This window comes from Rousettus aegyptiacus, unplaced genomic scaffold, assembly GCF_014176215.1.
Source record: "Rousettus aegyptiacus isolate mRouAeg1 unplaced genomic scaffold, mRouAeg1.p scaffold_m13_p_13, whole genome shotgun sequence".
NCBI classification, from domain to species: domain Eukaryota; kingdom Metazoa; phylum Chordata; class Mammalia; order Chiroptera; family Pteropodidae; genus Rousettus; species Rousettus aegyptiacus.
In genome coordinates, this window is record NW_023416288.1 from 4,389,802 (window position 1) to 4,406,246 (window position 16,445).

A 16,445-nucleotide genomic window follows, 5' to 3' on the forward strand; every position below is an offset into this window, starting at 1 on the left:
TCTCCCCCCTCTTCCCCTACCCTCTGGTAACCATTAGCTTATTGTCCATGTCCATGAGTCTCTGTTTCTTTGTCCTTTCCGTTTGTTGCTTTTAGGTTTATACTCCACATATAAGTTATATTATGTGGTTTCAACTTTTTCTGTCTGGCTTATTTCGCTTAGCATGATTATCTTGAGGTCCATCCATGTTGTCGCAAATGGCAGTATTTCATCTTCTTATGGCTGAGTGATTCCATTGTATATGTGTACCACAGCTTCTTTAGCCAATCGTCTATTGTAGGATACTTCAGTTATTTCCATGTCCTGGCCACTGTGAATAATGCTGCTTTGAACATCGGTGTGCAAATATCTTTTCAGATATGAGTTTTCAAGTTGTGGGGGTAAATAATACTCGAGGGATTGATGGATCATATGATAGATCACTTTTTAGTTTTTTGAGGAACTTCCATACTGTTTTTCATGATGGCTGTACCAATTTGCAGTTCCACCAGCAGTATATGAGAGTACCTTTTTCTCTGCATCCTCTCCAACACTTGTTATTACTTGTCCTGTTCATAACAGGTATTCTAACAGGTGTGAGATGGTATCTCATTGTGGTTTTGATTTGCATTGCCCTAATAGCTAGCGATGTTGAGCATCTTTTCATATGTTTGTTGGCCATTTGTATGTCCTCTAGGGAGAAGTGTCTGTTCAGGTCCTCTGCCCATTTTTTTATTGGATCGTTTTTTGTTGTTGTTGTTTGTGTTGTATGAGTTTTATGTGTATTTTGGATATTAGGCCCTTACAGAGGCATTGCTTGTAAATATATTCTCCCACTCAGATGGTTGTCTCTTTACCTTGTTGATAGTTTCTTTTGCTGAGCAGAAGCTTTTTAGTTTGATGTAGTCTCATTCATTTATTTTTGCTTTTACTTCCCTTGCCTCTGAGGTCAAATTCATAAAATCCTCTTTAAGTCTAAGGTCCTTGAGTTTAGTTCCTATGTTTTCTTCTATGCATTTTATTGTTTCAGGTCTTATATTCAGGTCCTTAATCCATTTTGAGTTAATTTCGGTGTGTGATGATAGACAATAGTCTAGTTTCATTCTTTTGCAGGTGGCTTTCCAGTTTTCCCAGAACCATTATATAGGTCCTTCACATGTTTTGTTAGATTTATTCCTAGATGTTTTATTCTTTTTGTTGCTATTGAAAAAAGAATTATTTTTTTCCATTTATTTTTCTTACACTTCATTATTAGAGTATAGGAACACTATGGATTTTTGAACATTGATTTATTAAAGAGGCTTTCCTTTCTTTGTTAAAAATTATTTGCTCATATGAACATGGGTTTATTTCTAAACTCTTGATGCAGTTCCACTGGTCTGTGTGTCTGGTTTTCTGCCAATACCATGCCATTTTTATTGTTGTGGCTTTGTAGTATAATTTGAAGTCGGGCACAGATACGCCTCCAGCCTTCTTCTTTTTTTTTCTACAGTTGGCTTTGGCGATTCGGGGTCTTTTGTGCTCCCATAAAAATCTGATGTTTTTTTGTTGTTGTTGTTGTTATATGTCTTTAAAAAACACTGATTGGATTTTGATGGGGATTGCATTAAATCTGTAAAATACTTTAGGTAATAGGTCATTTTAACTATGTTGTTTCTTCCAATCCAAGAACACAGAATATCTTTCCATTTCTTGATATCTTCTTTGATTTCTTTTAATAAGGATTTTTGAACGTTGATTTTGTAGCCAGAGACTTTACTGTATTTGCTTATTGTGGAGTCTTTAGGGTTTTCCATATAGAGAATCATGTCATCTGCAAATAGTGACAGTTTGACTTCGTTTCCTATTTCGATGCCTTTTATATCATTCTCTTGCCTGATTGCAATTGCTAAGGAAGCCTTTATTTTAAATGATATATGAAAAACCACATATTTTATGATTTCACTCAAATGAAATATCTAGAATAGGCAAATCTATAGAGAAACAAAGTAGATCAGTGTTTGTCTAGGGTAGGGGGAAATTGTAGGGTTGGAAGTTGACAGTTAATGGGCATAGAGATTCTTTTTTAAGGTGACTACAGTGTTCTAAAATTAGTGGTGATTGTGACACAACTCTATGAATATACTGAAAACCATTGAATGGTATACTTTATATACCATGTAATTATATCTCACTAAAACTGTTAACCATTTATTGGACAAATGATTTGAATAGATATTTAAATATATATACACACACACACACAATGGCCAATAAACACATAAAAAATGCTCAACATCATTAGCTGGCAGGAAAATGCAAATCAAAGCTATAGTAAGGTACTATTTCATACACACTAAAATGGCTATAATAAAAAAAAAGACAGACAGTAACAAGCGTTGACAAGAGAGAACATGGACAAATTGCAACCCTTATCATTGCTGGAATTAATGTAAATGGTTCAATGCTGTGAGGAACAGATTGGCAGTTCCTCAAAAAGTTAAACAGAGTTAATAATTCCACTCCTAGGTATATAGCTGAGAAATTAAAACATTTTCACATAAAAAATAATATATAAATGCTTATAATAGTTTAATGCTCGTAACAGTTTAAAAATGAAAACAACTCAATATCCATTAACTGATGGATGAATAGACAAAAATGTGGCATATCTGTACAATGGAATATTATTCAGTGACAAAAAATAATGAAGTATTGATACAAGTATGGATGAATTTTGAAAACATTCTATGAGAGAAGCCAGTCACAAAAGGCCACATCTACTTATATGAAATGTCCAAATAAGAAATCCATAGAGAAAGAAAGTAGATCAGTAGTTGCTAGGGGCTGGGGGCAGGGAAAAATGGGGAATGACTGCTAGTGAATATGGGTTTCTTTAGGGGTGATGAAAATTTCTGGAGTTAGGTAGTGGTGATGGTTGTATAACCCTATGAATATACTAAAAACCATTGAATATTACATTTTAAAAGGATAAATTCTATGGTACATAAATTATGTCTCAATTTTTTAAAAAAATAATACTCCAAATCATCACTATTTACATTAGGATAACATTTTAGATTTCTTTCTTTGCATGTATATGACTAGAAATATAACTTATGGATGGATAGATGGATAGCTACATTGAATGAATACTCAATACTCTTTAAAAGAATGAGATAATACAATAGATGTTATGTTTATTGAAAAGTATCTGGGTATCTTCCCTTTGTTCCTCACTTTTCCTTTTCCACTCTATTTTGTGCTTTAGGAGGCTGACATGCATAGACTGCTTAATGCATCAGGTTTCTAGTTGAGTTTAGCCAATGAAAATCACCACAGGACACAGGAGCCTGGAGAAGTAAGGTAGATGCATTTATCCATCACCTTCTTCCCTGGGGGTTGATGCTTCTCTCTATCAACGGCCCAGCCTTCTTCATATAGCTATCTTCTCTGTGTTCTAGGGGCCTTTCCTTTCTCTTTTACCTTTGAGGCTAAGTGGACACAATCTCTGTTGTTGCTAGTCCTGGAATACTATACTCCCTCTTGTTGGTTTCTCTAAACCCTGCCCCTACACTTATAAATAGTCCCTTTACTAAACTCTCTTCAAATTACCCCATTTGAATATACCAGGAATTAGACTGATATGAAGTTTTAAATTTGTGTTAATCAGTATTAATATAAATCAGCAGTACATTTAATATTTATTCAATTGTATCAGGATTAAAACTAATTCAATAGTATTATTATTGGTCAATATTTAAATTTACTTTAATAGAAGGAAAAAGAAACTAAAGTAAAACTGAAGGAATTGTTGAATTTCCTCACCACAAGAGATATTATTTCCCAAAAGCTAGTTTGTTAGAGATCAAGAGCTATTGTTTAAACTGAAATATGTATTTTTTTCAATCCTCTCTAAAGGTTTTAAAATACATATTTCAATCTAAACAGTAGCTCTTGACTCCAAGTTTTGAAAGAGAAATGCATTTGAAATCTTACATTTCCTCTGGACTCATTCTTTCATCTTTTGATGATGATGATGATGATGATGATGATGATGATGATTATTATTATTATTTTGCATCACTCAAATTTATCCCATTCATATTCTATTCTGTAACCATCCTTCCCATAATTGTTTGGTATTGGTCATAATATTTAAATATATCAATGTTTATCACCAATCCTTTTATGTGGCTTTTTTTTATTACTGAGCTTTTTATATTGATAAATCTTTTAATTAACTGAATTTTATTGTTGAATAATTATTGCTACTTTTGTTGTTTTGAAAGTTGCATCATGGATGTTATAGTCTTTTAATTTTTTTATGTTTGACAATGTCTGATTTTAGCTTTTTTACTTGAATAGCATTTTATCTGAGCCTAATGTTCTTGGGTCACATTTTAATTTTCTCCTAATTTTATAAACATAGCTCCATTACTTTCTTGAATTTAATACTACTTTGGAGAAGTCTGAGGCTAACCAGATGTTTTACCATCCTTAAATATGCCTTGCTTTGCCATTATTTTCTTGAATTGAATATTGTTTTGGAGAAGTCCAAGGCTAACTAGATTTTTTATAATCCTTAAACATGGCTTGCTTTATCTGTTTGAATACCTAAAAAATTATTTTCTTCTTCAAGTTTAATAGCTTAACTAGAGTATATCTTAGTGTTGAGTAATTTTTATGTTGAATGGAACACAATATGTTCTTTGAATCTGCAGATTCACTTCTTCCTTTATTTTATGAAAATTCTCTTTGGATACATCTTCTGGCATTCCATTCAGTGGGTTTTTTTTTTTTAATTCAGGAATAGCAATTATCCTTATGCTGAATTTGCTGAATTGTTTTATCCGTCATTCATATTTATTAGCATCTCTCTAATTTCTCAAAGCTTTGTCATTTTCACCTGCATCTGTTATGATTATCTCAATCCAGAAATAGACCCAATATAGTTGTTCAACTAATTTTTGGCAAAGATGCAAAAGTAGTTTAATAGTTGAAGGATAGCTTTTTCCACAAATGGTGCTGAAGCAAGAAGATATTTCAAGGCCTCCCCCGCAAAAAACGATTTTGACCTAAACCTCACACCTAATACAGAAATTAATTCAAAATGAATTATATAGACTTATACATAGAATGCTACAACTTTTAGAAAACACACAAGATAAAACCTTTTATTGTAGAGCTAGGCAAAGAATTTTTAAATTTGATACAAAAAGCATAGTCCATTTAAAAAAAAAACTAATAAACTTGACTTCATCAAAATTAAAAATGTTTGCTCTGTGAAAGACACTGTTAGAGAATGAAAACACAAGCTACCAGGAGGATGGGATGAGGTTAAAGAGGGCAAAGAGGTATGGTAAACATATGGTAAAAAAGGAGACTAGACTTTGGGTGATGAGCACCCAATGCAATATACAGATGATGTATTATAGAATTGTACACTTATATAATCTTATCAACAAATATCACCTCAATAAATTTTAAATTAAAAAAAAAAGATGATCTACACAGTGGGAGAAAATATTTGCAAGCCACACATGTAACAAATGACTTATGTCTAGGGTATATAAAAAACTCTCAAAACCATAAAAAACGAACGATCGAGTTAGAAAATGGGCAAAAGACATAAACAGATATTTCACTGGAGAAGACATACAGATGAAATAAGCTCATAAAAAGATGTTCAACATTATTAGCCATTAGAGAAATGCAAATTAAAATCAAAAGATACCAGTATACATATAGCAGAATGGCTCAAGTAAAAAAATAGCAATAGCACCATATGTTGGTGAGGATGCAAAAGAACAAGATCTCTCACACATTGCTGGTGGGAATGTAAAATTCAAGAGTGGTACAGTCATTGTGGAAAATTGTTTGGCAGGTTTTAAAAATAAAATGAAATAAAATAAAATATGTGCTTAATATACAAGCCAGCAATTGTACTCTTGGGCATTTATACCAGAGAGATAAAAACACCTACATGAATATTAATTTTAGTTTTATTTATGGTTGCCCAACACTGGAAAAAATAACAAATATCCTTCGAAAGGTAGATGATTAGACAGTAGTACATCAATACTATGGAATATTACTCAGCATTAAAAAGGAAAGAACTCTCAATAAATGCAACACAGATGGACCTCAAGAGAATTATGCCAATCTTAAAAGGTTATATACTATGATTTCATTTACACAACATTCTTGAAATGACAAAATTATAGAGGTGGAGAAGAGATTAGTGATTGCCAGGGGTTGATGTGGGGAGGAGAGGAAGACAGGGACAAGAGGGGAGGTGAATATGGCTATAAGAGGGTAGCATGAAAAATCCTTGAAGTGATAGAATTATTCCCTGTCTTGAATATGATGGTGGTTATACAAATCCACACATGTGATACAATTTTATAGAATTAAACACACATGAATGAACACAGTAAAAACTGACAGAGTATAAAGGTCAGTGAATTATATCAATTTCCTGGTCATGATATTTTATTATAGTCATGCATGATGTCACTTTTGGATCAAAATAGATGAAGGGTACATGAGATCTCACTGTGTTATTTCTTATAACTGCGTGTGAATCTACAATTATCTCAAAATAAAAAGTTTAATTAAAAGAAAAAATGAGCTTACATTTGCAAAAAAAAATTATTGTGAGAGAGGAAGAATATCAGAAGAGTACGACTTTCTACCTACTAACTCTCATGTATCACAATCACGAATTCAAACACACACACACACACACACACACACACACACACACACACAGATATACCAGTCACAGAGATTCTTGCACAAATTGAAATAGGAAGAGAGATTCAGAATTGTTCATCTGGCCATAGCTAACAAGGTCATAAAGGGAACAGCAAATGAATTATCTTTGCATGTTTCATAAAGCTTTCCTGATCCAGCATTTTCCACAATGACCTCCTGGTGAAGAGGGAGCAATTAATGTGCTGAGATGTATAATGTGAGAGTTTAAGTAGCTGCCTGTGTCTGGCTATGGTTCTGGCAGCCTTTGTGCCCAGTCTGGTCTCGCTGAAGTGCTTCAGCTTTATTTCTTTTTGTTCCTTGCCTCTTAATGGAGGTTATTCTGAGTGGGAAGTAGATCCCGAGTTGAATGTATAATCACCATGGGAACTGAGGCCACAATCAATTCCTGGGAATGTGGCTCATGGCCCCCACATGTCTAATTTCAAAGTCCTTCTCGTTCACTTTCCTATGATCTGAATGTTCCTGAGTTGGAGTGAGTGTGTGTATGTGTGCCTGTGTGTTAGCTGATTTGTCTTTAAGAACAAAGGCAGAAGAAAATGTAGTTCGCTTATACAAACAATTTCACATCCTTCAAACTTCTGGTTTGTGCTTATTAACTAGTATTGTAGAAGAAAAGTAATTTCTGAAAAATCTGAACTCCCACTTACCCCTATGCAAGTCACCATTTCTCTTCCACAGGAAACTAAGTTCAGTATTTATTATGCTAGCAAAATCTGATTTTCTGTCTTCCTCACCTTTATTTTCTCCTGGTCTAGATGATTCAAAATGGAAGGATCTTTCTGCATCCAGGGGCCTTTCTGGGGTCCTTAAATCGTGAATTGCTTCCTCATTTTGTTCTTCTCTGTTGTTCATTATTTGGTAATCCTTAACTCACACAGAATTGATGTGTACTGAAAGTTTCTGTCCCTAGTTTCTGTTCACTCCACAAACCTTCCTGGAGATGCTGTCTTTCCTGTAGCAGAGACCCACAATGCCTTCTAGACAAATATTCTGCTCTCCATGTTTCCAGTGGTACATTAAAGAGAGACTAAAACTTGATAATCTTTAAGAGAAGAGTCTAAGGTGCTTGGCAAAGTAGAGAGAGGATGAAGAATACAAAGTTTAAGTTTTAATTTAATGTGGGGAGAGCTCCAATAAACACCTAAAAACAAATTTGCAAGAGTATGACATTGCCTGGGTCCCAAGATGCCATTCTTCAGACATGGGAATAAGATTCTTACAGAAGTAGGTTGAATATATTTTCAACATTTGCTCAGTTTATCAGGTATCAGAGAAAGGAATAACAAGTGATTCCAAAACTGTAGGGATGATGATTCACCAATTAATTTAGATTTTCAGGGAGAGAAACTAGGCAAGTCAGTCTGAATATGTGTCTGTCTTCCTGGGGCTCCTGCACGCATCTCTTCCTTGTTAACCCTGACCAATTTCACCTAATTTGGGTAGAGAGCTCTAATCCTGAAGTAGGAATTTACTGATAAAGGTTTTTTTTTTTAATTTTTACTAAATCCATAGCTGACATGAAACTTTTTTCTATTTTTGATCTCTTCTTAGTCTCAGTTTGTGGTATGCAGAATTCTAAGGTAACGAACCCCTAATGACCCATACCCTTGTACGATCCCCATGGAATCTCACTCCTGTGATTAGGCTACATTATATGAAAGATGAAGGGATTTTTCAGATGAAATTAAAGTGCCTAATCAGCTGAGTTTAAGTTAATCAAAAGTCCTCAGACTTCACGTAATCAAGCGAGCCCTTTAAAAGGGTCTAGAGGTAAGAGATTCTCATACTGGCCTTGAAAAAGCAGCCACCAAAATTCTCTAGCTGCAAGGAAATGAATTCTTCTAACAACCATGGGTACTTGGAAGAGGACTCCTAGCCTTAGATAAGACTCCAGCCCTGATTGACACATTCATCACAGCCTGGTGAAACCTAGAGCAGAGCGCACAGGTAAACAAACTAAGCTCAGACTCCTAACACTCGGAGGCTGTGAGATAATAAGAGTATGTTGTTGTAACCCAGTAAGTTTGTGTTCACTTATTATGCAGCAGTAGAAAATGAATACACAATTTAATCTCCAGAAGTTTGGCTGGTTGTTGCAGAGTGGCTGTTTTGTTACCTTGCTATATTGCCAGTCTCTTTCAGTATGCCTTACCAACGAACAGGGACAGACAAAAGAGAAAGCACTCCTTAACATGGCTTTAAGCCTGTGTTTTGCACATAATAGACAAAAAGAGAGAATGTAGTATAAATATAAATTTTTACCTTGGTCTTCCATTAAGATATAAAAGTTTTCTCATCACACACAAGTCACCACCAAATTCTGTTAATTCTGCCTCCAAAATATACCCTAAGTCTATCTTTTACTTTCAGTCCTCATTCTGCCCTCATATAAACCACCATTGCCTGTAGCCCAGACAACTACAAACCAGCCTCCTATTTGGTTTCCCATATGGATTCTACCAGGGCCCTCACTAATATAAAGTCCCTCTGAAATGCTACCATTCTAAGCCTTGATAGCGAATTTCTCAAGTGCTTTTTGAAATAGAAAGAAATAAAACAAAAGCTGACTACACAGGCAATTAAACTATAACTGATCCCCAACGTTTTATAACAATAGTAATAAAGTATTGTAAAAGATGAAGCACACAAAAATTCCCCTCATTCTGCTATGACTACTTTGTCAGCATCAGCATTTATGATTCAGCCAGAAATGTTTAATAAAAATATACACAGTGTCTCAATAGCTTCTGCCTAGTCATTCTTTTAACTCATTGTAGCAGCAGATAGGAACTGAAAAAAATAGACCAGGCAAATAAGGCCAGAAGGATTTTATGGGAATCAAGCAATATTCTGCTTTATACATTCCTTATAATGTATGTAAAGTGTTTTCAGTGTGTGCATTTCTTGAATAACTTCATAAGTGGGGTGTGAATTAAAGTTTTTGAGTCTATAGGTTACCCTCCAACCAATTAAGGTGAAAGTGGGGTTTTCTTCCTACGATTAATTGCTGAGCAATAGCCTGAAGAGCCTTCAGGGCATGGAATTGAATCTTTTGATTTATAGGGGAATCTAGTTTCAGTAAAACACAATGGCTGCAGATTGCTTTTGAAATTGTTGATTAGGATTTTCCTTCAGGGAGAATCCGGCTGAAACATTCACAAACACACTTTTTGCTTCTAGACATTAGCTACCAAGAATTTTGAAAGACTTAGGAAAAGTAGGCGTATTATTTTATCTCAAATCAGCCTGCTTCTAAGATAACAGGAACGTTCTCAGGCATAAAAAGATAGTTCGAATGATTCATGGGAAAGAAATCCTTCCCCTACCTTGAAAATAAAGGGGCAAAGGGAATGACAAACAAAATGATTCATTTATTTGCAACAAATAGAAATCCCTTTGGGAAAATGTATGCAATATATGTGTTTAAATGCATATATATGTATTGTTAAGGGTGGAAAATTTTCAAGTGAGCCAACTTCTGCTTCTGCAATCTGCTTGCTTGTTTGATGTTAACCAGGGTGTGATTCTAGGCTTTATAAACTGCCTCTTTTGGGAGCTCGGGCTGATCTACCCTAACCCTGCGTGGTAGAGAGTCAGTGGCCAGCTGGCTAATAAAGGCTCATAATTCATCTTGATTGGCTCCATGGGTCTTAGATTTAATCGCACCACAATAGTATATGCACACATACAAACATAAACAAGGAATGTAGACACTTTCTCATCTACAACTCTATGTAGAGACTTTCCTATAAAGCCAGTATTTATATGGGACTTAATTTAATTATCTTAAGATATGCCAATATTATGGCTTTAAACCTCATATGGGTCATTTGGTTGTTTTTGACATTTGTGATTTTTGTCCCCTAATACTTGGTATATTGAGCTGTATTAGCTTACTGCCAATGAGTGGTAGTAATATGGTTGTGTTTTTATGAAGAACTAAGCCCACTTATTATCAATATTGTATATAAAACTGATATTGTTATTGCATATATAACTAATAATTATTCAGTTTATATGGGAGTTTACAGTGTCTCATGAAACTGTTACCATTGGGGCCAATTTGAACTTCCGTGTCACCCCAACGACATGGGGGGCAGATAACAGCGCAAAAGTGTAGTTGCCATTTTTCCTCGGTTCTTCTTCATTGATGCAGTGAAGAATCACATGTCAGTGAGATTTAGAAAAGATTGATTAAAAGTATATTTTAGGAAGACAAAGTATGCCCCAAGGAGGCACATGGTTTTAGTGAAGGGCTATACCAGAGCGCTGTAGCAAAAGCAACAAGCAACAACCCCAACCCCAACAAAGACCCCCAGGAGTGGGAATGTCTGCATTATATTTGGGCCTTAATGGGTGATTTCAAAGGCATTCCTAAGTGATTGGCATGTGAGGTCATTTTGATTGACACTTGGCTGCTATATAACTTTTTGCCTACTGTGCATGCGCTTACCCAGAATTCAGTCTGTTATAATTAGATGCACGAACTTCCAGGCCTAAACACAGTAGTATAATGAAGCTTAATTTGTGGGCAAATTAGGGTAGTACCTTCTGCACAGGTGTCTGTAGCCAGATTAGGCCAGCTAAGACTATGATCCTCCTCTCTTTTGTCTCTGGGGCTGCAGCAGGATTCTCTAACTACCAATAGGGTGTTCTTTGGGCAGTCTCTAGGCTGGGCCCTTATTCCTTTGTTCCCCTGTCACTCATATATGACCAGCTACCTAGAAAAATCTTTCTCTTTTAGTCCTTACAATTACCTTGTGATTAGCTGACATGATCACCACCATTTTACAGATGAGGAAATTGAGGCTCCGAGAAGTTAAGATTACATAGCATGTAAGAAATCGAGGTGAGATGCTGAAAAGCACCCAGAGTTCTGACCAAATCCTATGCTTTATGGACTTCACTACTCTATGGCTTTATCTTCATAAGATGTCTGCCCTAAGAAATTTCCCAGAATAACCTTGGCCTTGAATTTTGTGGTATTAAAGGCATGAGTTAATATAATAAAAGAAAAATTTGTTCCAGGAGATTCTCCAAAAGTTATCCTTTCTGTTCTACTTTAAAGGATCAATGTAGAAATAAGGATAGTCTTTACTAGCACAGCACAGCTTTGTGAGGCCTGGCATATTGTTCCTCAAACAAACAATTTTATTATTGGAATCAGTAAAATCTAAGTGGCCTTTATTAAATATACTATATACTTACTGTGTTCCTTCCTTGAACTATCTTAATAATCCACATAAGAATCCTTTAAGGAAGATATCACTGACCTCATTTTACGGATGAATGCAAACCAATGTTCCAGTCAGGTAAAAGTAAGTCTTTCTGGATGAGTCCTCAAAGTGACAATGTGCAGAACTCTGAGCTTTGGAAGGCAAGGGAAATTTCAAGATAGCAAGCAGTCAGGACTCCAGAAGAAAGAATGGCAATAGTTTTTCTCAGAACACTGGTTAGATCCAGTAGAAAAGCAACCTGATAGCAAAATAATGTGCTATCTATGACTTAATTATACTGTCTGGTTTCAACCAATCAAGAAGCCTATCAGACTGTGGACCATTTATGGATTTGGAGTTAAAGCATGTATAACCTCCATTCCTGAAGACTTCATCCAGCAGAGCTGATTATCTACCTTTTGGATCAGTTTTCTTCCCTGTTGGACAGTAAAATCAGCTTAGTGCTCACTCTGTTTCAGGGACTGTTTTTCCTTAATGTTATTATTGTTATCAGACCGGTTACATAGGAATCCAAATAGACAATTTATTTTTAAAATAGCAGCTAGTAAAATTTCCAGTAAAGATTCATTTTGTCATTCATTTACTCTTTGGTCATCTATTCTGTGCCAGGTGCTGTGCTAGACCTTGGGGATCCGACGGTGGCATGGAGCCTGTTCTCATGGGATTCGCTCCAGTCAGGGAGATAGATGTCAAATAAATGGTCAAATGCACAAATATAAAACTGGGATGTGACCTGTGCTAAGAAAGAGAGGTAAACAGTACCTTAAGTTATCACTGGATGGGAATTGGCCAATTTGAGGAGGTTAGGAAAAGCTCTTCTGAGGAAATGTCCACCCGGCAGAGGAAGGAAAAATAGCATAGTAGACAGTAATTTAAGCAAAGGGCCCAGCAAAGGCTTTCAGGAAGGAGAGAGCATAAGGGGTGTAAGGTACCCATGGAAGCCAGTAAATGCAGCCAAGAGTGAGGCTCACAGGGTCTGGTAGGCCAGGTAAGGAGCTTGTCTTTGTCTTAAGAGGTAGCAGACCCAAATGGTGTTTTATAAGGAAACTCTGGCTGCTGAATCAGAACATACTAGAGTAGGTGCTGGTAAACCAGTAAAGTGAATATTGCAGTAGTCCAAAGAAGACTAATTAGTTCACAAGAGGCTAATTTTAAACTGTGGCATCAAAAAGTTTGTCTCAGAGGTGTCTTCTATCCCAGGTTGTTTAGGCATAACTCCTTTCCTTTCTTCATTTCCCTCTTCATTCAGACTTTCTCTTTTAATCACTGATGTGCAGCATAGTAGAATGAATGTGCTAATGAATAAAGGAATGAGCAAAAGGTTAGTTATTATGCCATCAGTCTGCTTGCAGGCGAAAATGTTAAACTTTGGAGCAGCACTATATGCAAAAAACTAATGTTATTTACGTTGATGCATTGTGTTTAATAACTCTCTTGCTCCTTGAATCACGAGATAATAAATTTTCTGATGAATTTTGAAATTAGTTTCTTGAAATGTGACACGTTAAAAGTGGTCCTCTGAATCAAGGGATTATGAGTAGCCTCTGTTTTCTTTGTGTTGTAAGTTGGGTAAAAACAGGTGCTCCAAACAGCTTGCCTTGTTTGAATCAGCTTTTGTTTACCTCATAGGGCTGTTGGGAGAATTAAATAGGTTAATACATATTAAAGCACTTAGTACAGAAGCTGGCACGTAATTAGTAAGTGTTGGTCACTACTGATATTGCTTGTTCCCCCAAACATTATTTACTAATAATAACATACTATTATATACAGTTATTTTTATAATTAACATAAAAATGTTAGCAGTGCTTGTCTCTAGATGCTGGGATGGATGGTGATTTTCTCTCTTTCTTTATACTTCATTGTATTTTGCTAAATTTCTGAAGTGAACATGAATTATTTTATCATATAAAATTTGTTCTTTGTAATTGTCTTCTTTGAACTTAGATTATTGCCAACAGGCAGGGAAAAGAGTTAGAAAAACAATCCTTTATAACAACAAGTAATGCTTGAAATTTCTCCAGATGCCTCACCAGGAAGAAAGGGTAACCAAGCTCAGTGACTTGCTGAGTGAGAGTTGGGTGTACTTCAGGGACAATGTTGACAAAACAGTACCAGCTATGTTTGCTTATTTTTACATTTTAGCTGCCAAATATAGTCAACAACCAACTGACAGCTGTGTTTAACAATTCAAGATATTAATCTGCCATCTAAACTGAAACCCTGTCTTCAGTGAACCATTAATGCCAAGAGCAGCTAAGGCCTCCAGTTCTTTAATATCTTAGATTAATTAAAAGCCCCACAGAAGCAAGGGCTCACGTGCATCCTCAGGGTACTTGAATACTGATATTTGCAGGCTTCATCAAAATATACAAGGTCAAAAGGTCAAAGCCTTAACCAGATTTTACGCACCTCAATGTGACCCTCAGTTAAAGGGATATAATTTTACTATCCTGATATGTCTACCAATACAAACAGGCAGGGGGAATGAACAGCATTCAGGAATCAGACTTGAAAACTGGGTTGGGACAGACATTTGGAGAACATGTACTGGAAGAAAGGTGCAGTCCAGAAGGCAGGGCATACTAACCAAGCCAGGTGAGGGAAGGTCTAGCTCCAAGTTAACTGGAACATCTCATCCAGTGAGGAATAAGGCTTAGAAATCCAGAACAGGTGATACTTGGAAATCCAAGAAGTGGAATGAGGGACGCTTGTTAGCCTGTGATAGGACCACATTATTGGATTAGCTTCATGAGCAGGACTGTTGTCCTCAATCTTCTTTATGGAGGAAGGACTGGAAATTTGGAGGTTTGACAAGAAGGTCCCAAAGAGAGAGACTCGGTCCTAGGCAGAGCACCAAGACTGAAGCCCATGAGAACAGGGCATAGGTCCAGGTCTCAAAGCAGAAGCTGGACAGCAAGACAGCAAGGAGCTGGGATGGGCTGACACCTGAACACCAGCCCAATGCTGAGCCGTTCAGTGAGGAGTGGGGGCTGGAGTGAGTGTAAGGTGGCATCGGACTTGCAGTGGGTGGAGGAATTGAGTAGTTGGGGACTAGATAGTACCTGATATTAATAAAAACAGCAACTGCTTTCTGAACACCTACTATGTGTCAAATGCTATGCTGGGACTTTATATACATTATCACTAACTCAAATCATCTCTACAAGGTAGGTATAACTAGTTTCATAAATGAGGAAATGTGGTTCAAGGTCATAGAATTAGGAAGAGGCAGGCTGAGGTCTCCCTAACTCCAAAACCACACCCTTCGTGCTGCTCCATGATCATGTTTATTCCTTACTGTGCATGAGTAGGGTTGACTCCAATGTTTTGTTCTTGAGGCAACAACATAACAAGCAACTATTGATCTTAAATGAAAGCGCCAGTTATTTTACCAGCAAAATGAGCTTCTTCAGGAATAGCAGAGGAATTGCAATTTTGGACAAGCAAACTATGGTGAACCATAGGCAAGTCTGGAGAACAGAGGAGATGGGTGTTCCTTTACAGAGGAGAGGAGGAAGGCGGGAGGGGACATTTCAAGAGTTTAGAGTGGTGATACTTTCTCATTGACTGCGTGTGGTGGTTTTTTAGTGGGCTGTTGCTGGGCAAGGAGAAATTCTTTCTTCCTCCTGCCAGGTTATGTGAAGTAAGCTTTTTCCTGTTGGGAAATGTGAGGTATGGTAAGTGGTAGTGCATGAGAGCTCCCCTTCAGGGCTTCCTGACTCCATTTTAAGTGAGATTTCCTTTATTTTTAATTTAACCTATGATTATTGTTAAAACAGTAATGTTTTTATTAGTGAAAAGGTAAACTCGAGCATCACGTTGGTAGTATCAATAACATATATTTATAATTCCATATTGTAGTAACAGAGAACTCTGTCATTACTTTAAGAAAACCCACTAGTTTAGAGTCACTAGGGGAAATGAAGCAAGGAGAGGATATAGTTAGACTGATGATGGTCTTAAGATCACCAGGCATAACCCTGTGCTATGACAAAATCAGATTTACTGATCCCCATGCAGCGAGGAAAAGCACCCAAACAAAAGGGAAGAGGGAAGCATTTTGTTAGGTTTAGGTTTCTTCTGAAGGATTCTGAGGGGATGAGTAAGGGAAGCAGGGATCAGCTCTGTATTATGTGCTGTTTCTGTGGTGGGTTTAAGAGAAGCAGAAGCAAACCAGGGTTTGGGTGCTGCCATGAGGGGAGGGTGATTTAGCAATTAGAAATCCACATTAAAAGATGGGAATAATAAAATGTTTGGGGTATCAGTAGCCATTCAAAAAGGGGAGTTGTGGTTCTTTACAGCTGCCTCGAGAATGTGGGAAAATGATGCTTCCAGTTAATTTTGCAGCTGGCTTTATCTGTGTTTATCCTCCCAGCCTGTTCAAAGGCTAGGCTGTTTTTTTTCTTTCTGAGTTGGAGATGACATTTTATCTTTTAGTTCCAGACAGGTTTTTACTCTTTCAGTGCA